The 23091-nt window shown below is 32.8% G+C and overlaps 1 pseudogene; it reads left to right on the forward strand.

The window, feature by feature from the left end:
- Window positions 1-17315, forward strand: part of LOC102606388 (EIN3-binding F-box protein 1-like) — an 18232-nt pseudogene extending 917 nt beyond the window's left edge.
- Window positions 17316-23091: the final 5776 nt, after the last annotated feature.

Consider the following 23091-nt stretch of genomic DNA (forward strand, 5'->3'; position numbering starts at 1 on the left):
TTTCTTCTGCTACTGCTTTTGCAGTTTTCTGTTTGGTTCATCTTCATTTATGGCCCATTATGTTAATCTGCTTCTACTTCTTTTTATTGTGCTACTTCACTTGCAATCTTCTTGTATTATTGTTGGTGCAACTGCGATCATCTTTTTATTTTTATCGAAGTTGATATTATCGAGATTAGTGTTACTGTTGTTTGCATAGTTTAGGAGTATTGAACTAAACTTAAAACATCAATTGATTAAGAAGGTTTAAAAGGTGTGCTCAAGATCTAGGTTGATTTTAGGTGTTGTTGGTTTCTAGTAAAAATATACTGACCCTATTTGTTGGTTTTTACCCTTTTGGTTCATCGTTTGTTTCTGATGTATAGTGACTGACTTTGTTCTTGTTGTATTGCCTCATCATGTAGCCCCTATTTGTTGTTGTCTCTTGTGTTTAACTGTTCTATTTTGATCAACAAATATCATGTTTATGACTGTGTAATCTTTCTAGTTCTGATTCTGAGGATTGTAATTTATGATTTATTGGAATTTAATGTCTTCCGTCCTTTGGTGGGAGAGCTTGAAAACTGTGGTAATGGATTGAGTTGTCTTGTTCAATTGCAATGCTTGTAATGTAATCAGCTAACTAATTTGTTTCTGACTTAGTTGTTCCCTCTCAGCTTCTTCACCTGATGCTAATTCTTCTAAGTGTTTACTGGCTGCTAAACTGTCCTCATCCGTGTACACTATTATAGCTATATTTTTCAAGTTGTTTCCTGATAGGTTTGGCTCCTCCTCATGAACAGTTAGAGCTTCTCTATGTTAGTACTATCACTTAGAGTCTTGGTTTCCTGTGAGTTATTTTCATCATGACCCCTTTTATCTTTAATCTACTCGTTGTTCTTGAACACTTTGTCCTCCTTTGGTAGGTCCACATTATTGTAATTCTCTGCTCCCTACCAAACTACAATATCAGTAACTTTGCATTTTTCTTTTTTAAAAAAAGTGATGTGGTAGTATAGGTTATGTCCAGAAAGAGTAAAAATTAGGAGTTGTGTGTCTTCTTTTCCCTTTTCAATTTTCAACTTCCTCTTTCCTAATTGTTGACCCTTTTGAAATTGTAGGTGAACAAAATGAGCAAAGCGGGGATGAAAGCAGTGAAGACGTTACTTAAAGAGAATTCCCGTTTTATCTATATATCTACAAACATTCTAGCACTATTTTACTTTTGGCCTAATTTTGTGAACTTAAATGAATGCCAACTCTTGAACATATAGGACTATTTTTATGTTTGGGCTTAATTTTTGTGAACATCATGTATGTTAACTCTTGAATTGTAAATCAAGATCATGTGTTTTTATCTTTGATAAATGGATGCTACTAGTTGAAGTACATATTGATTTAATTTTTTCTATCATTGTATTATAGCTTATTTCAAAAATAAAGAATATACACAGTGCCTACAATAGCTTGCAATAAACATTAAAAAAGTCTATTGCAATAGCTTAATAACAATGTTGCAATAGTTTAGCAGAACCGTTGTAATAGCTTAGATCGAGCTGTACAATAAAGTTGTTGCGATATATCGTTTGCAACGGTTCGCAGCCGGTGCAGCAACCATAGAATAGTATCGGCCTAGACTAAAGAATAACTGTTGCTATACATAGTGTATTGCAATGGTTTACAACTGTTGCCAGAAAACCGTAACTATAGACATATCACAATAGGCTTATATGCAACACACCTTATTCCGTTGCCATAATGCAATTGCAACACTCTTTGAGTCTATGGCAATGAATTTTCTTGTGTTGCAACAGACCTATTTTCTAGTAGTGGAGACAAGTATCCCAGTTGTTTGTCGATTCAGGTACTACTCTACTCTTACTTTAGCCTGTTTTCCTAAGTTGGTCACTCGGGGACGAGTGATGGGTAAATTGGTATCTATTGGAACGACCTGTTTCCATCGTTATAAAATAGCCATCGGGGAAAAATTCCAGGCCGGAAAACTTTTTGGTAATAACTTGAAATTTCTTAGCATAGTCCAGATTTGGATGAAATCGGAGTCAGCGAGGTCTAGGGAAATCTGGTAACAAATGAGAGATCTAACAATGAATTTGATCGCATGAGTTGATAGCTAAGATGTTAAGGAAATCGTACGACTTTACGAAATCAAATTCGGGCTAGTAGAGCTCCCGAAACTGATCTTAGCGTGAAATGGTATTTTCTAAGTGTCATGGGATGAAGGTGTGTTGTGAAATGGGGGTTTTAAACTCTTAAATTAGCTCACTATTTTCGTGTAAGCTGCCAAGGCGGGATTTTTCCTGCCAGGGCGAAGCCGCTGTGGCGGGATAGGGGCCGCCATAGCGGGCCAGTCGCGAATTAAGTCGTAAATAAACCCCAAATATGTCATTATTCTGAAAATTTCATTTTTGAGAGCTAGGAGACGACCCCAGGCATATATCTTGACAGTTTTTCACCATTCTTGAGGCTAAAGGTAAGGTTTTCACTCCCCACTTCCGTCTTTCGATCCGTAGAATGTAAAATCTTGATTGCATATCGTTGAGGGACGGTTTTGAATGGTTTTAGATGGTGGGAAATGGCCTAGCTGCACCTTAGGATCATAATTTGGGTATTGGGATCTGGGTTTGGCCTAGGGTTGATACTATTGATTGTAATTCGGGAATTTATACCTTAATTATTGATCCTCGCATTGAGTTTATTGTTTGTAGACCAAGAACAAGCGGAAAGAATCTGGAAATGGAAGAATCAAGTTTCTTAGGAGGGTTCAAGCTTTGTTCGAGGTAGGTGATGGTTGTGATTTCATGTTGGTGTGATGTATGTGGTTAATTACTCCATTTTAATGCATGTATGTATGCGAATATTGCAATATTGATTACACTAATAGTAAATGAGTAGGAATGAATGAATGTATGGCATGAATCAACACTTGATTGTATGATTATGAGAATGTACATTGTGATTGTGATTGTGGCTTGTTGAATGGATTGTGTGTTATGTTCCAACACACTAACTTGGATCGGGTGCCGCGTTCCAGCGCATATATGGGATCAGGTGTAACGTCTGGCACACTAACTTGGATCGGGTACCACGTACCAGTACAGTAACAGTTTGGGTGTGGGTTCCATGAGAGGGCAAATGACTTGTCATACAGATGTATTTTGAGAACGTGGAATTGTTTGTTGATCTTGATATGATGATTGATATTGTATATGTTCGGCATATGCCTGTTTTATTATGTTGTGGTACTTGTATATGTTTCACCTTTTTGGAATAGTCGTGTGATCCTACCAGTACACTGTGGTTGTGTACTGATACTGCACTTGCTCTTACTTTGTTGATTACAGAGCATCTTCAGGTGGCTACTGACAGACCTCATTTACAAGACCAATGATTGATTCAAATTGCAGGGTGAGCCAGTTCTTCCAGGCTGCCAAGAGTTCTCGTTATGTTTAGTCCATTTCTATTCGAACTTAGACTAGTACAATTAGATCTTCTTATGTTTAGTTTGGGGTTGCACCCATTTTCTTAGACTTGTCGTTAGTAGATGTTTTGGTACATTAACTTTCATGTTCTAGACATTAATTCTGCAATTGTTTTGTTAGACTTTTGGAGTTTATGGGAACTCCCTATTTTTCCTTTAGTTCTACATTTAAACCTACTTCAGTATCTTTAAATGTATTTAGTTGGTTAGTTCTTGAGTTAGATAATTAGTATTAATGGTTCTCCCACCGGAGGGTTACTGTGGTTGCCAATCACGACAATCGGGGTGGTGACAATTTAGAACTCGAACATGTATAAACATTGCAAATCTAATACGACTGTCTAATTTTTTATTTATAACATTAGATTTCTAACAATATGTAAGAAATAATTAAAATATTATTTAAAAATAAAAGAATCAAATACGGAAAAAAATAAAATAAAATTCCCAATATAATTAAATAACAAAATATTTTTCCATAAATATGTAATTTGTGATTGATAAGGTATATCAATCAATTGATTTTCTTTCTATTAGTTGATTTTTATTTTTGTTGTTATCCTTCTTCCTATTTCTTTATTCCACATTATTCTCAATCAGTTGGTAAAGATTTTTAAAATTTCATCACTAAAAAGTAAAAGAGTTTTTCCAAATCTTGATTGAACATGTAATTTTTTTCTGATTCAATTAGTTTATTATTTATTTATTTTTTGCTTTTTTTATAAGTTTTTTGCTTTGATCTTGTTTTTTATTTTCTTAATCTGAAATTTGATTTTTTAGAAATAAGGATTCTGTTTTTTTGAAAATTTAATTTCCTTTTTTACTTTTTTTATTATGATCTGGAACTTTATTTTTGAGAAATAAAAAATTATTTTTCTGAAATTTTGATTTTATTTTTGGTGTGCTATAGGGAGTGAGTTGTGTAGTGAAATAAGGAAGGGATAAACATTAGTTTGGGAATTAGGATTTATGTATCAAACGTTTGGGGTTTGGGATTAAAATAAGAAATTTTGAAAATTTTTAAAACTGGTAGGGGAATAATGGAAATTATGGAAAAAAAAGTGTGTATATAGGTAATTTATCCTTAATGAAATACCTTTTATGAATATGTGGTCCCTTATGTTTCTTCAAATTTACTGTCAAGTGACAATATAATAATAATTTATACGCTCTGTAAAATTCCTTCAGTATTTATAAATATTATTAATTTGAATTGTTGGTTGGGAAATGAAGATTCTGTTTTTATTAAAGATGCCCAAAATGGGCTTTTTATTAAAGATAGATGGTAAGAAAATTACAAAGTTCTAGGCCCAAAAGTGGCCCAGACCCAAAAAGCCTGAACTACACTAGTCTAAATCAGAGAAGGAAAGAAAAGGCAAAGCGACAAGATAAAATCCTTAGCTCGACCTTCATTTTTCTTCCAGGTGTGCGCCGGCGTCGTGACCATCTCTACACCCAAAAACGCACCTCCGGCCACCAGTATCACTACGAACACCTTCCATGTTCGGCTTGTAATCATCTAGATGTCAAAAATTCTCACTGACATCATGATTCCTCACCAATGAAGACTTCTTCAACATGAATGTGACATAGCTGTACTTAGAACAAAGGTGTGAGTTGGTTTGAATCATTTTCAATACATTCCTCATTTCCCCATCATTACAACTCTCAGATTTTCCTTCCAACAGAATGAACCCCAATCGAGTTGATACCACTATTAAAGAGGATAAATTTTCAGCTGCCAAATAAGGTATTGAGATATTTTGATATTGAATGTATCCTTATGCTTCCACAGTTGTTGTTTGTATATTTAGCTTTCTTGATTCTGCTCACCTGAAGCCTACATCCAGTATTTTGGACTCCTTTTATTCTTATTTTTGGCATATTGTTCTTGTCCAATTGAATAATTATTTAGACATAACTCCCCCATGTTTAATCACATTCCTCCTTTTCAAAATCTGTGATATTATAAAGGCAGGGACTGCTATAAAAATAAGCTTCAATTTATTAGCACAATCAACCTTCCATTTCTCCTCCAAGACTTGCTTAATCTGTGCTAACTGGCATTGTACCCATGCAACTTCATTAAACCACTTCCAAATATGATTAGAATCATGTCAATTAATAAATAGATGTACAAAGTATTCTTATATACTGTTGTTATAACAACATTCTACAAAATCAGCAATGCCTCTTCGGATCAAAATTTCCCCAATAGGAATTCTTCTAAACCACATCCTTCATAACAGGAAGGACACCTTGTAAGGCAATCCTTTCATCCATATGTTAGATATATTCTCTATAGGCTCCTTCATGTGTTTGCACAAATCCCATGTTGTTCCTACCTTGAATTGTCGAGGTCCACTAGGAATCCAACAAGGTTTATCTCTACCCTGAGTAAGTACCTGATTTCCCATGACACTGTCAATGTGATTGCATACTTCCTCATCAAAATTAGCATGTAACACGGCCTGATCCCATCCATCTTCATTGACCAATTGCATGAAAATTTTCACTTTACTATGATCCTGCTCAACATCCATATGAAAATACAAAGCCCCAACTGTGTCCAATTATCAAACCATACACTAGCATGTCCCTTCTTCGGTTCCCACCATATCTCTTGATCAAAGAAATCTCTTGCCAGTAACATATTTTTCCATACTTCTGATCCCCCTTTTCATTCTACTATTTGTGGCATTTGTCTCTTGCAATACTTGTTCCACATATAATTAGACTACATTGTATTAGTAGTCCTGAATTTCCACCATAGTTTAGCAAATAAAGCCTTAGAAATATCAAACAGTGATTTAAATCCCAATCCTCTTTCTTCTTTTGGTACACAAATACCATTTCATGCAATCTAGTGGGTAGCTCTACCCACTTCCTTGAAATTCCATAAGAATTTAGTAAAAACTCTATGAATATCATATACTACACATTTAGGAGGATTAATGACAGATAACAGGTATATAGGAATACTGTGTAAGACATTGTTGATTAAAATAACTTTATCCCCAAAAGACAATAGGTTTCCTTTCCATAGCTACAACTTGCTTTGAATCTTTTTTATCAGAGAAATGCACCTTCTTTTTCTTATGATGGCCAATAGGGAAACCCAAATACCTCAAGGGAAAGCTTCATTTTGTACAACCAGTGACCTCTGATACGCTCAAATTACACCTCCCTAAAGAAGTATAAGCGGTCGTTCCCAAATAAAGAATCTAACTGAGGTTATGATCGATCCCACGAGGAATATGATCTAGACTTAGGCTACTTCCAACCCGTTTGGTATACATTTAGAAACCCCTACTACGTGCTCGAGATTCAATCAGAAGCCTCTTCATACAAATAAAATATGCTACCCCTTCTAATTTCAGCATTATAGACTGAACTAAGTAGTCAAAACTTCAAACTGAGGTCATCTAAATAATAAGTGGGTCCATGATCAAGCTCAATTTTAAGTAAAATTACGCAAGTGGGCTTGAAATTCACTTGGAAGCCTCGGGATCCATATTAAAGGTCCCTCTAGACCGAATTTGATGTTCCAGAACTAATGGAATTGTCATAGTTGTATCTGAGGCTGTCTTCCTAAAATTTTGACCAAAGTCAACCGTTAAAATTTGAAGCTCCAAAGCATGAATACTTACACAGAATCTAAATAAACAACCATGTGACAAAACTGTCAGTCTCAGTTAGTCATAAAATATTAGGGGTTGCTAATGAAATGCACTAAACAACAAAAAGAAGACATTAGTACATAAATGACCTGAAGGGTCATTACATAAACAAAACTTTTATTTCTGCCACTATTATTTGTAGGGTTTTTCCGCTATTAGGGGGATTTAAATTCAAATACATTAATTAACCTTCTTATAAAGTGTGTTTCATTCCTCAAAGTTTTCTTCCACCTATTTCATGAAGCTTAATCTTTTAATGTATGTCATAGTGATTCATGTATCTATTGCTAATTTCTTTTTGCTATTTTGGTGTACTTTTTTTTAACTCTGTTAAAAATTCTAGCAAGGATGATTGAAAATTGATCTTCTCTTTTGTCCCTTTGTACATGTTTCTTCATATACTTCTTTGGAAAATTGCTTGTGGTTTGTGCTATATTTGATAGCACACAACAACAAATATGTGATAACTAATAAAGAACAATTGATGAAGTTTGTTAAAAGAACCAAACAAATTGCTCTCTTGCTTGTTAAGGTTAGTATATTATTTTGATTGTTTTATCTTAGGTACAAACATTTTGTATGTCATTGCACTCTTCCTAGAATATTACTCCCTCTATCCCAATTATGTGACTTACTTTCCATTTTAGTCAGTCCAAAAAAGAATGACACATTTCTATCTTAAGAAACAATTTAACTATTAAATGTCTATTTTACCGTTAATGAAATGATTTACAGCCACATAAATTTCTATCATTCATTTTGGACCATAAATTTTAAAAGTCTTCATTTTTTCTTAAACTCTGTACCGAGTCAAACTACCTCACATAAAATAGGACGGAGGGAGTAGTATAGAGACAATTAGTCCACTTTTTTTATCACAAGTTTACTAATTTGCCATATTTCTTTCTCTCTTGTTTTTGGGCATAATAAGAGATCAAGTTTTCTTGAAACTAACAGATGTCCAAAATACACTATAACAAAAGTAATTTTTATCGGCAATAAATATGCACATTAACAAAGAGTGCTAGAGTCTTTACCGATATTAATTAATTGTCATTACATTCAATATCGCTATGAACATTAGGGACATTATAGAGAATACTAATTACCTCTAAAAATACATATTTAGCGACAATTAAGCTATTAATTACCGTTAAAGATCATTTTTTCTGAAGTGATAACTCTTTCTTTTGATAAAGACTTTTGTGTTTTTATAAAGAAGTTATAACTCTTTCTTTTGGCTTCTTTCAATTAAATTTGTGAACTGTAAACTTGGATACAAACCGAAAGACTTTCTTTTTGAAAAATATGTTAAGCAACATGCCTCTTTTTCTTGATTGTTAGGAAAGTAAGGTCGTTTTATTATTATTTGTGGATATTTGTGATTTCCAGTGCTCACAATATTATGCTGTGAGATTTTAATATGTTATGTTTCAAAATTTTGGTTTAGAATATCCAGTTGTGAACAGTTTCAAACAGATGCCACCTATTTCTTGGTTGATAGTTTCATTTATTTTTTGTGATTGCATACTATAACAATAACAATAACTATGGTTCAATTCCAAATAAGTTGGGGCTGGTGATATAAAATCTAAGCAATAGTAATGAATATTCCGAGACAATGAGAAATAAACTTTATGATACTAACAATTTTAGGGTCATTAACATATACATGGTACATCATACTATAATAAAAAAATATTGATGGAGGTTCGTAAGAACGGAGCTGAAGGTCCTCCATTTGAATATAGTTAATTTTGTTCTTGTATAGACCTGATGTTCCACTTTATTTGGGAGTGTTGTTGTTCGAGGATTTTTGGTCTCTTCTTTAACATATGATGTTGTTCTTTATAACTTCTTGAAATTTAGAAAATTTCGTTACTTCTGACCAAAAACTTTTTTCTTATACTTAAAATCTAATCTATCTATCACTCATAATTTTTGTATAACAAAAACAAAAAATTTAAAAATATGGCACTTTCAGATTTCGGAGGAACGCTTTTCCTTAAGATAAAATGTTCTTGACAATATAGTGTATGTATCAAAAATACGAATATTACGGAATGATCATATGTAAGCTTGATTAAATAGTTCAATCTCGTGTGAAGCACAGGTAATTTACCTAGTATATATATATATATATATATATATTTGGGGTCTTAACAGGTATATTGTTTTCACATATATAAATTATAGGAAATAATCTAGTTGACGTGGGGTTTTATTTCATCCAATAAGAGAAGGAATGACACATAATAAATTTTTAAAATGAATAAATAAAAAATTAAAAAAGAGGGTTGTTAGTTTCCAGAGTATAAATGAGCCAAAAAGGTGATTGAAAGAGTATTTTAAACCAAAAAGACGAGTAGAAGGGTTTTTGTAGACCAAAAGATGGATGAAGGTTATACTTTTCCTATAATTTAGGGGTATTTTTTTTTACCATTTTCCGAATAAAATAAGAGACTTTGAAATCAACAATTAAACAGTGCCTTTTTTATGATTTATTTGATATTTGTTCAATGTCTTAATTTATACTCTCTCTATTTTATATTAAGTGAATTTGTGAGACAATGCACACTTATTAAAAACGAAAAACTATGTGTCATAGCAAATAACGATATATATATTTAGTCCACTTAATTATAGTTTAAAATATTTATTATACATGGATATATTTTAATATTAAATAGCAAATAAAATTTACACATCATTAGAACATTTAGGCATCATTTGTTTGTACTTACTAAAGGTCCAAATCTTAATCATTCAGATTCAGCCCTTTAAATGTGTATGGATTTTAGGTTTGAATCTTAATCATTCAGATTCGGTCCATTAAGTCCATGTGTTTCTTTTTAAAAGAATCCTATGGATGGATTTGAAAAGATCTAAATGAATCAGATCTGTAGGAGAGACTTAACAACATTCAAATTTAATTAACACGCTAGAATAAAGAAATCACGTCACCTCTCTCTCATTGCACAACTTGCTCTCTCTTTCTCCACAAACTTTCCTCCTCTCTTTTCTCAATCAAACACTAATTTTTTCCTCTTGAACAGGTAAGTTTTTATAATCTTTACAAGTGTTTTCTTTATATTAACAATTTTTTGGGTTGTATTGATTTTTGTCAAGAACTCTTGTTGTAATATTTCTTTTGGGTGTATTGATGTTTATCAAGAACTCAATATTTTTGAGTAAAACATTAGTACTCATGATTAAATATAACAACTATATATACATGTCTGAGGCCTTTTAAGAAAATATAATTTGTTTAGGCCAAAGACATTGAAGACTTCATCTCTACCCTTTCCAAATTTTTGTACAATTTTTTTGAAGGTAGTACTGCAACAAGAGTTCATGAGTGGAGTCCAAGTTATAACTATATCTAGTTGGTGACCAAAATGATGGAGCTCCTAATAATTCTTTATCCCAATCTTCAGTTTCGATTGAAAGAAAAGTTTTGAGGAAGAAATTTATGAAAAGATGAGTACTGCTTTGGAGTTATTGATTAAAAAAAATAGTGCATCTGGCTTTGAAGAATGCAAAGGAAAAATTAGATGGACTTGAATGGGAAGAACAATTATATAGTACATTTGTTAGTATATTTTGTGAAGGTGACATCTACAAAAAACCATGATGACACTGGAGGTTCACAAGTTTGAGAATTGGATTAAGGTCATTCGAGAAAAAATATGAATTCTTTAATATTTCTAATTAGCTATAATATATGTTAAGCTTTGATGATTTGAAAACTTCTTTATTATTTTTTGACTAGTATCTATCATACTTATTGAACTTTTTGATATTATATAATAGTTATGAAATATATATTTGTTCATGATATAATTTCTTATAAAAAGATTTTTCTGTTGAATTCTTAAAAGAAATCACGTTACAATAATTTTATATCGATATATAATTTTTATTTGCGTATCACATAATTTTTTAATCAAATATAAACATTAATTTTCTTTATTAAAAAGTAATACTTTTTTATTGAAATGAAAATTTTAAAATATTTTATAATGTTTAATTTCATATGCACATTCAGCTATTGAAAACGAACAATCTTAATCATTTAGTGTTCAGATCTTGAGACCACATCTTAATATTCAGATGTGCATTAAGATCTAGGCATTTATATCTTAATGCACATCTTAATATTTAGATGTTAATTCCGATTCAGGCGTCTTAATCTCAATGGAAAAAAATAAGGCCTATATTCATGCCAATTTTTTTTGATTTTCTCTCTCTTTATTTCTAATTATACTTTTGGTCTTTCTCTCTCTTTATCCACAATCAGTGAGTTATTTTTTTTAAATCTCCTCACATATCACAATTTTTTCACTATTTTAGCCTTTTAATCGTGATTCATCTTCATCATGTAATTTCTAATTTTATTAAAAGTTAAATTTTATTTTAGCATATCTATTTTGGTCATTTTTAGGGTTTGTGAAGAAATTTGTATTTGTCGATACAATGCGGATAGTTGAAAACATGAATACTTTAGTGAATTTATATCAATACTAACTTCATATTGTGTTGCACAATACAAATCTAAGTTGTTGACATATGTTGGGTATATAAGTAAAAATCTTGCCCACTAGTGACACCTTTTATAGTCGTGCGGGTAATGGACCAGAGCAGACAATATCAAAAGCATATTGGGCCATTAGAAAATGGTATTAGAGACACTGTTGTATCAGCCTTGTCGATGTGTGCCCAAGTTTAACCGAGTTTAGGCAAATTCTGATATGGAGGGACAAACCTGAGTTCTGAGTCTAATCAAATTAGGGCAAAACCTTAGCGAGGACTCTTAGTTCGTAGAGAGGGTGTATGTGACACCCCATCTTAAGATAAAAAGTCCACATTAGCAAAACATAGGTGAGATGTTGGGTATATAAGTAACAATACCTTAACAACTAGTGACACATGTTAAATTCTTCCAGGTCTAGGCCTAGAGCGGACAATATCACTAGTGAGTTGGACAGCTACAATTACATCTAAAATTTAAAAGAAAATATTTCTATTAATTTATATATATATGTGTGTACATTTATATATATGTGTGTACATATATATATATATATAATCATTTATTAGCATAATTTTATGGTAAAAGTGCATGCATATAAAATTTAATTAATTAACTATCGGATATTGAAACTCATTTTTTCAATTGAGATGGAAGAATAAAATTTGCATTTTTGACTCCTTTTAATAGTATTTAACAATGCGAAAAGTTAATTGTATTTGATTTCTAAATTTTAAATAAAATCCTATCATAAGTGAAATTTTTATTAGTACTTAAATTTTTCAGCATGTACGGCATAAAATTAGAAGAGCAAACTAGAGAAATAAACTTTACATTTAATCAATAAATGAAAATTTAAAATAGTAAACATTAAATTATAAATAAACAATAAATAATATTATAAAATTAATATTTTAAGTCAATAATTAAACCTATATTGAGATAGAAATTGAATGCTAGGATAATTATTTGCTCTTTTTTTTTTATAATAAATGTTTTGATTTATTTATTTTATTTGTGACCCAATTAATGTAAAGTTGGTAACTAATGTCTAAAGAAAAACAAATTTCATATGTTAGGTTGGTTATTTGATTGACGATCAAGATTAAATTTCAGCTTCTATAAAGTGGTCATCCCATTCCCCTCACTAGGGTTATCAAATAGTTTTGTAGACACTTTCTCACCGCTGATAATTGTGATAACATAAGGTTTGAACAAGTAGATACCGCGATAATGTCTTCAGGTATGTTTCTATAACGTCTCTCTATGAATCATCTTGTTTAAAATCCTAACGTACATTATGTTTATGTTTACAATAACTTTTTAAGGTAAAATATTATTTATATGAATGTTTTTGTAGGTTCTATATTACCTTTTTCATCCGATCATCATTTTTGAAAGCATTGTAGAAAATAATTGAAGTTCTTAAAATTTAACAAATATTTGAGGACTTACAAATTTGTAAAACTTCGAATAGAAATGACAAGAAACTTATGTGAAGACTACAAAAATTGGATATCCTTCCTTATATATAGCAGTAATTAAAAAAAATTATTTTCAAAATCTGCAATTCTAATCCACCTCATGACCGGTAATAAATCACTCTTTATTATATAACAAAATTATTATTTTTTAATGAAAATCAAATAATGTAACTTAGAAACTAATGGAGTGAATAAAAAACATTTTCTAGATTTGTTTCGGCTACAGAGCAGAATATACCTTTTAGAAAAATAGTTTCTAACCCGAAAAACAATTTTGATTATTGATTCAGGACCTAACCTCAACTCTTGAATTAGGACATGATTTCTTAATCCTGACCTTACCCGAATGCCCGACCTTGTTTCCAACCTTGAAATTTAACTTGGGATACAACTTCTGAAATGGGACCAGACTTTTGAACAATGACCTAAACCCTACCCTGAAACCCAATACAAATCATAACTTTTAAAGAAAGACCTTAACCCGACACTCAACCCCAAAACTTATTCAAGATCCAAACTTTACTCTTGAATAGAGACCTGACTTCTGAATTGGGACCCCACCCCAACACATGATTTCTGATTTAACCTTGATACTCTAACTAGAGACCTGACATCTGAACTAAGACCAACTTCCAAATTAGGACCCGACCCTGACCCCAACACCTTATGCGAGGCCAGAATTCCGAAGGAGGACCGAACCGACATTCCTGACTTTCATCCAAGGACCGACATCCAAATTGGAACTTGACCCTGACCCCTTAATTGGGACCTGAACTTCAAAAATAGGACCTAACCCCAACACTCGTTTCAGGACATGATATTCGAACTAGGACCCAATTCTTACCACGACACTCAAACATAGACAAAACCCCTATTAGCAGAAATGTAAAAATAAAAACTAGGAAGAACAACAATATTTAACGTTGTTTAGATCAGAATGATCCTATGTCCACCCAAGAACAATTGCCTATATATTATTAAAGAAATGGGAGAGATCCCAAATACATCTAAGAGAATCACTCTACTGATTCTCTACTCTTCTAATGTATTTTAGTATGAGTTTAGGATGAATTCAACAATGAAGAATGAGCATCCTTTTATAGGTGGTCAAACATAGGATCCAAGCACAAAGAAAGGAAATACAAAATTTGTCTTCCACAAATTTTAGCTTGCTTTCAAAGTTTAATTCCTAGCCAAGTAAATTGGCACATGGATTTTTCTTCAATTAGGCTTGACCCCACTAGGACCAAACCCACTTTTTCAGTCTCCACCTTGGTTTGCGGTTTGAGCATGTGTATGAACACGACAACCAACTTGTGACATGACCTCAACTCTATAGCCAAAACCAGATTCTAACACCCGACTCACATCACCACCCCAACACCAAACCTAGAATTCGACCTCGAATGCTTATCAAGGATTTGACATCCAAATTGAGGATCGATCCATAGTAAATTTTAGACTCGAGAGGTGGGTCTTGAATCAAGGCGTGAGTTGGGTCCCATATTGAGAATCATGAGTCAGATTCCAAACTAGTATCGAGAATCGGTAACTGGGATTTGATTTAGGGTGGTTGAGGTGTTGGGTTAGGGTTGCAACCATCTACAAGCAGAGAAATCATTAGATCATCATTTTTTAAAGAATTGTAGAAAATCATTAAAGTTCTTAAGATTTAACAAATATGTGAGTACTTACAAATTTGTAAAATTTCGAATAGATATGACAAGAAAATTATGTGAAGACTACAAAAATTGGATATCCTTCCTTATATACAGTAGTAATTAAAAAAAGATTATTTTCAAAATTTTCAATTCTAATCCACCTCATGACTGGTAATAAATCACACTTCATTATATAAAAAAAATTATTATTTTTTAATGAGCATGAAATAATGTAACTTAGAAACTAATTGATTGAATTAAAAACATTTTCTAGATATTTTTCAGCTACAGAGTAGAATATACCTCTTAGAAAACTAATTTCTAACCCGGAAAACAATTTCAATTATTGATTCAGGACCCAACCCCAACTCCAAACCAGAACACAATGCTATGATCAATTTGGTATCCCACCCTGACACCTGACCAAGGACTTGACCCCGACTCTTACTTAAGGACCCAATATTTGAATTAAGATCTGATTTTGACCCCAACACACAAAATGGGATACGACCCCAACACCCGACCTAGGCACCCTAACACGTGACCCAACACCCAAACTGCAACCCCACATCTTAATTACCGATTCTCAATACTAATTTGAAAAATTGGTAACTGAAGTCTCTGCTTGTAGATAGTTGCAACCCTAACCATAGTTCAGTTGTTAGTTGAAAATGAGTTTTGGAAAAAAAAATTCATATTATTTTTGGAGGTAAGTAATTTTCCTTAATTTTGAGAAAATATGATTATTTGGAAAATAATTTTCAAAACATTGAAGTCAACCAAACATGAAAAATATGGAAATCGTACTAAACACAGCTTGTGTCTTTATCTTCTTTTTTTTCCCTCTTTCAAGTGATAGTTTATATATGATGGTGATAAGAAAACAAATGGATATATAATATTTATAAGTTTCTATTCCGATCTTTGTCTGATGAATTTAATATTTTGGTTTTCAGAAAATGGTGCTTTTTTCCGAGCTTCATAACCAAGTTCAAGACAATCATCTTTGCTTTTATCACGTGGTCAAAATTGGAATGTAAATTTTCCTTCTAGGGAGAGGATTTGTGCCACTACCGCTTCTCAAAATTTTGAGCTGAGGAATCATCCTTCCGCTGAAATTCTTCCTGATGAATGCCTCTTTGAGGTATTCAAACGTCTTCCCAGTGGCCAAGAGAGAAGTGTATGTGCTTGTGTTTCCAAGCGATGGCTTATGCTTTTAAGCAACATTCGCAAGGATGAGATTGCAGAATCTAATGGTATAGAAGGTGAGGGATATCTTGTCAGGTCCCTTTTTGGCAGGGAAGCCACTGATGTCAGGCTTGCTGCTATTGCCATTTGAACTACAAATCATGGAGGCTTAGCAAAGTTATCCATTCAGGGAAACAATCCTTGTCGTGGTGTGACTGATGCTGGTCTTGCGGCTATTGCTCGAGGTTGCCCTACTCTTAGAGATCTTTCCTTGTGGAATGTGTCTTTTGTTGGTGATAAAGGCTTATCTGAAATAGCTCATGGGTGATATCTATTAGAGAAGCTTGATCTTTTCCAATGGCCAATAATTACTAACAAGTCTTTGTTGGACATTGCGAAGAACTGTCCCAATATGACCTCTTTAACAATAGATTCTTGTTCAAATATTGGGAATGAGTCGCTCAGAACTGTGGGTCAATACTGTCCGAACCTGAAGATTGTGGTATTAAAAAATTCTCCACTCATTGGGGATCATGGATTAGCAGTTCTATTTTATTTAGCTGGAAAAGTTTAAACAGAAGTAAGGCTCCAGGGCCTATGCATCAGGGATTTGTCTCTAGGTATACTTTTTAACTGTTGTAAAAAACTAGAGACTCTTTCCTTGGTGAGCTGCATTGGTGTGGGAGAATATCCATTAACTTTGGTGGATTCTTGTTGTAACTCACTAGTAGCTTTGGCTATTCCCAAGTGTCATGGAGTAGGGAATACTACAATTGATGTAGTAGGTGGACTGTGTCGCAAACTGACTCATATAGATCGAAGTGTGCGTCTTAGAATTATTGATGAGGGGCTAATCCCTCTTGTTCAAAATTGTTCAGCTAATTTGGTGGAGGTGAATTTAAGCGGGTGTGGCAATATTACAGACATATCAGTTTCAACCATAGTTAAGCTGAACGGGGGATCTCTGAAGTGTCTGCTCGTAGATGGTTGCAGACATGTTACTGATGCAACATTAGTAGAAATTTTGAAGTCTTGTTGGACGCTTAATGTACTCGATGTTTCCAAGAGTGGAATCATTGATTCAGGGAGTAAATTTTGGCCAGTGCTATACAACTTCATTTACGGATCCTCTCACTGTTTGGTTGCCCTTTTGTGTGGGACAATAGCTTACCCTTCTTGCTCGATTTGGTTCAGAACCTTTAGGGCTTGAACATACAACACTCTCCCGGAATAAGCTCAATAATTGTTGATGCACTTCTAGAGATAAATCCAAGTTGTGATATCCTTTCCTAAGCAGGTTCTCTGGAAGGGAGAGACTCATGTATTTGGGTTTTATCTAGACTCTTCAGCTTCAGCTACAGGGAAATAGATAATTTACAACATTTACTTTGCTTTTCAAGCATACATGTGTTAATTTTCATTTGCTAAACTAGTGGAAGAGTTAATGGGTATCATTGTTCCACATTATTGTGGAATAAAGATAAAACGCTAAGTTGGCTTCTCTACTTTGACATTCATCATATTCATTTTGTCTTTCCTAGATAAGAACACAAGTGCCTGCCCCATACCATGCAAGGTTATGTGTTTTAAGGGGACAGAGGAGAATTCCTATTTAACTCTCTTGCTGCATAGTGAGAGTTACGCCAAAAGAGTTCGGACAGACTAAAGTTTTTGCCTCTACTCTTCTCTCTATGTGAGCGTTAGGTTCATCGAAATCTATTGATTTTTTGTCTCAATAATATATGTGACAACATTTCATTGAAAATTCTAATCACATTTGAGGAAACAATTGCCCAAGGATCTTTCTGAGTAAATAAAAAGGAGCACATCTATATTATTTTTTTTATACCTTACCATTTTTAGCATATACTGGTCATTTTAAGTTTCACATTTATATTTTATACACTCATGAGATGCTTGAAGACACTTCACATGAACTAAACATTTTTTCTTAATGCTACCCTGTGAACAAGCATCTTATAGGTAAAGTCAGCTTTCTATGAATCCTCCAACATAGTAAAATAATTTATGCTATTTCAATTTCAGAATCCTCTATTTTAATTTATGCACTACATTAAAGTCCTCCACAAGTTCTCAACCTTCTTTAGTAGTTTGCGTACATTTTCCTCTACAATTTTAGCTTCCTCAAGAAATAGAAGATCCAATTCATATCAATGTTTGATATTGGTCACTTTTTTCTCAGTCCTCTTTCGTTGTCTCCTGATGTTGCTCGCTCTTTTGAGAGTAATATATTGATGGAGTTTGTCTTCTTTGACAATCAAGTTCACCCACATGTTTTTACTCGCTGGATAAAGAAACTTGCGGGTCTCTTTTGTTATCCTTTAGAGCTAACTAACCTATTTCAAGCAAAGGAAGTAATGAATTATGTCAAGTTTTGATTAAAAGGTAATATCTTTTCTCTTTGACTCTATGTTTTGTTAGTTTATACATTCAAATAACAACAACCAAGATCAGAATCTGTCCCATTCAGTGACTCAAAATTCAATTTCAAATCCGTATTCTAAATCCATCCAACCAATTTCTAATTTTGAACCCTAGATATTTGGGGTCTATAAATAGAACCCCCTCTACTCCTATTTTTACTCGGTTCTCAATTTCAGATTTCATTGAGTTAAGAAAAAATTCCAGAGAGTTCGAGTTTACAAAAAAAATAAAAATTCAGCTTGTTGGAGTTACGTTGTGCCCTAATAAAAATGTCTTAACAACTTCAATACATCTTACAAAACTTACCACAGAAAAATCCACTTTCAAGTTCACGCATGGTTTCATAACAGAACCAAAGTTATGTATAACTGAGCTATATATCTAGGATATATGGAAAATTATGTAATTAGGCATACATGATGTATTTAAATTATATCATTATAGTTTGAAAGAATTACAATATGTTGCTATAGTTAGGGTGATGTTATTTTCTCTCTCCTCTCTCTCTACACTATCGATCACCTTTCATCCTCTCTCAGCACTCTTGCTCGTCTCTCTCGTCTCCCTCTCTGCACGCTTGCTTGCCTCTCTCCTCTCTCCTCTCCTTTCCTCCTCCTCTCTCTCGCCTTTCTCTAACCTCCCCCCTCAATACAATTACAAATGATAGCAATTAATTATACAAATAACAATCTTAACATCCAATTATAATTATACAAAAGAGAAGTGTCAACTAAACAGATCCTCTTCAGTGATACAAAATATAAATATACATGTATTCACTAATACAACACTCATACGTCATTCATACAAATGATAATACTAATTATACAAATACAAATGTTTAATTTGATACAACATTCATACAATTGTATATAAAAACAAATTGTATTATTCGTTAATACAATTGAGACAACATTGATACAGATTATATCAATCAATTATACAAATACAAGTGTTGAACTTGATACAACATTGATACAATTGTATCTGATGATACAATTTATTCATTGATACAAATTCTATTCATTGGTAAAATTGTATTCATTGATACATATACATACCAGTAGAAGAAAATGAGTAGGAGAAGGAAGAAGAAGATGAGATAAAAATGTATAGTATTTTAGAAGTTATTATAGTGTTTATAAACTAAAGTGTTTTTAGGACATATGTATCTTTTATAATTTTAAGAAAAATTACACGAATAAACAGGAAATTGCAGAAATTTCTTATAAAATATATAGATCTTTAACTTATTTCCTTTATAGCAACTAAAATTTTATGTCCATTAGAACTAGCTAGGTGTTTAGAAATCAAATCATGTGGGGTATAACATGTGAGTACTTATGGCCAAAAAAAATTTCATTCACAATTTTTTATTAAATAAACCACAAAAACAAAAATTAACACTTCAAATAAAATGAACTTAAATTAAAAATACCGATTTGTTGAAAAGAAAATTCGTGCAAAAACTTGTTTAGGAGGATTTATTACCATTGACAGAGGGAATTCAAACACCCAAATATATGCGAATTAGGTTAATGCAATTAGTGCTTATTATTATATATGTAAATGTTGTCAAAGAAATATAAATATGTTTTTCAATTAAAAAAGATAATGTCTTAGTGAAACTATTTTATGTTTGTCGAGTTCATGTATTAAATAATTTTTATTACATTAGTTTTATTTGGCCCATGCTATGTTTGGACCCAAATCAAAACTAAAAAATAAATTCATAGATTTTTAAAAATAAAGAATTTTGTTTTTTTTTAAATATCAGTTTGGCATTTTTTAAGGACTCCTAAAATATTAAAATAAAAAATGATTGCAACACCTCTCAACTCTACTCTTTGAATCCGAATATTTCTTCGTAAGTATACAACCTTGAACCGGGTGATGTCCTACTTGTGTTTATGTTTTATGATTCATTCCTATTAGTGAGAAGAGTATTGGAAGTGTTTAGGGTCATAAGAGACCTCTAGTACTATGTCTAGTTCAAAACTTTCCTACCGGCTCAAGTTTTTCACTTTAGTTCATACGAGGGTCAACTTCAAACGACCATATGTCTCAGTATATAATTAATTAGGTAGACCATGACCTATCAAATTAAAGGTCTATGAGTCTTCTTTCTAACACCACAAAGTTTTCATCATAGGGAGTTAAGAGTAGAAGGCTTCATATATATTTTTTTTAGCCTTTTAAACTACATTGAACTGATTTAGAATCATTTATTTGATCATATAAACCTTCAGGCTTTCGAGTAAGAAAATTCCCATGATATGAACTTCAACCTCCATACAGGTTATTTTAGATATGCATTTTGAGCTCAATCAGGTAGATGATTAAGATAGATGAATATTATTTTCCTTATGAGCATTAATATGTATGTATGTTATTTTGGGAGGAAGATATAGTGCAGAGACGACATGGATTTAGAAAACCCAAATCTCATAACTGCATGCCATCGTAGGTTGTGAGTATACGATTTTGTCAGACAACACCATTTGGTCATGAGAGGCTCTGATTAGTGGATCCACGTAGATATGATACAGTCTTATACACTGTCAAGGTATAGGGAAGTCCTCCCAACTGGGGTTAGTTGTTGGGCATCATGAGATCAGATGGTATATGTTGGTTATAAGAAATCCCCCAATTTATATATCTTTTTACAATATGCTCTTAACTCTATTTGATTCACTGTAAGTATGTTGTTTACAACTATGATTATAAAAGGCTATAGAAATAGACTCATCTCTATATATGCTTTTGAAAGAAGAATGTGAATGATACTTAGATATGAACTCCAACTGTTTTCTCTTAGTTCTTTCACTATGTATATGATTTTGGGAATTGTATTTCACTGTCCTCATTATGCCATTATACGTTTAATGTAGTGCCCCTTACTTACTCAATCTATTCCATGTACTGACACATAATTTCTCTATGTCGCATACTTTTATGATGTTTATTCTGACGCCCTTAATCAAACTCGTGGTTAGTGAGGTTGCAACAATTCCAGCTAATAGTTTGCCACGACCCAAAAATGGACGTGATGACACGTGTCTTATCCCACTAAGACAAGTCAGCCTAAAATCCAACTAACACGATAAATACGGAAGTAAAATAAGAATAAAAGTCCAATACTATAAAATAATGCAGAAATTTATAATCAACTTAAATATACCCTGAAAATCTGGTTGTCATGTGCTCAAGCCTCTAATCTATTACAATAGATTTGAAAGAACTAAACAAGTCTCAAATGATATTGTCTCTAAAGTAGTAAAAGATCATAAATAGGAGTGAAAAGGTCTACTGAGATGACAATCATCTACCTCACTAATCTTCATAGAAGCCTTGGGAAAAAAGATAAGAGAGAGTATCATGAATATCCGGGCTCATAACTTACACAAATGTAGAAGCAAGGGGTGAGTACCAAACCACACAGTACTCAATAAGCGAACTCTCCTAAACACAAGTTAAGAATATAGAATATGGGTATTCCTACCACCCCAACCAAACCTCAACAACTACAGCCTGCATAAAACTAGCCCAACCTAACAGTTCACAATTTACATAGCACACAATTCAACAACAACACTCTAACAATTACATATCCTCAACAACAAGCTCAATATTCATCAAACCAACTTTACCGACTGATCGAAAATAACTCAGGCAACTATCGAGAGAGGTGAAATGATGATTTTATAAAAATTTCCAAAAATGATCTTTCGGGTAATTCCTGATTAGTTGTTAGACAAATTTAAGTAGTTCCTTTGTTTATTTGGATCGAGGTAACTAGGGGCCATGTTCCAGTAAACTTATTTCTTTCAGTCTAAATGCTCGAGGCTTATTTCAGACATTAGTTGTTTAGTCATCATGGATTTATTGATTTCCATATTAAAACTTATTAAGCATATGTTTAAGCTTCCGCATTAGAGTCATATGATATGTTTCGATATGTTATGCCAAGGATAAGATTGGGACCACTTGTGGTTCCGAATACCGTGTCACAAGTAGGGTGTAGACTCGAGTAGAGACAAACTTTATGTGATTTTCCAGGTTAAGATAAAAGGTTTCACATAAGCAATACCCGGGAGAGATGTTGGGTATATAAGTAAACAAGCCTTACCCACTAGTAATGCCATTTAAAGTTGTGTGGGTCATGGACCACAACAAACAATATATAAAGCGGACTGGGCAATTAGAAAATGGTATCGGAAACACTCTTGTATCAGCCTTGTCGATGTGGGCCCGAATTCAACTGAGTTTAGGCTAATTCTGATATGGCGAGGCAAACCTGAGTGCTGAGTTTACACAAATCTCATACGATAGGGAAAACCTCAGCCATGATGTTGAGTCCATAAAAGGGGTATATATGAACCCCCACCTTAAGATAAGAAGTCCACATCAACAAAATATAGGTGAGATATTGGGTATATAAGTAACTATACCTCAACCACTAGTGACACATGGTAAAGTCGTGCGGGTCTAGGCCTAGAGTGGCTAATATCACTGGTGGGCTAGGTCGTTATAATGTCATCTGAAGGTTAAACAGATATTTTTTTTGTTAATTTGTATATATTAAATTTTTAAAAAGAAATCAAATAAATTATATATATATATA

This window comes from Solanum tuberosum, unplaced genomic scaffold (assembly GCF_000226075.1).
Source record: "Solanum tuberosum cultivar DM 1-3 516 R44 unplaced genomic scaffold, SolTub_3.0 scf00050, whole genome shotgun sequence".
Taxonomy (NCBI): domain Eukaryota; kingdom Viridiplantae; phylum Streptophyta; class Magnoliopsida; order Solanales; family Solanaceae; genus Solanum; species Solanum tuberosum.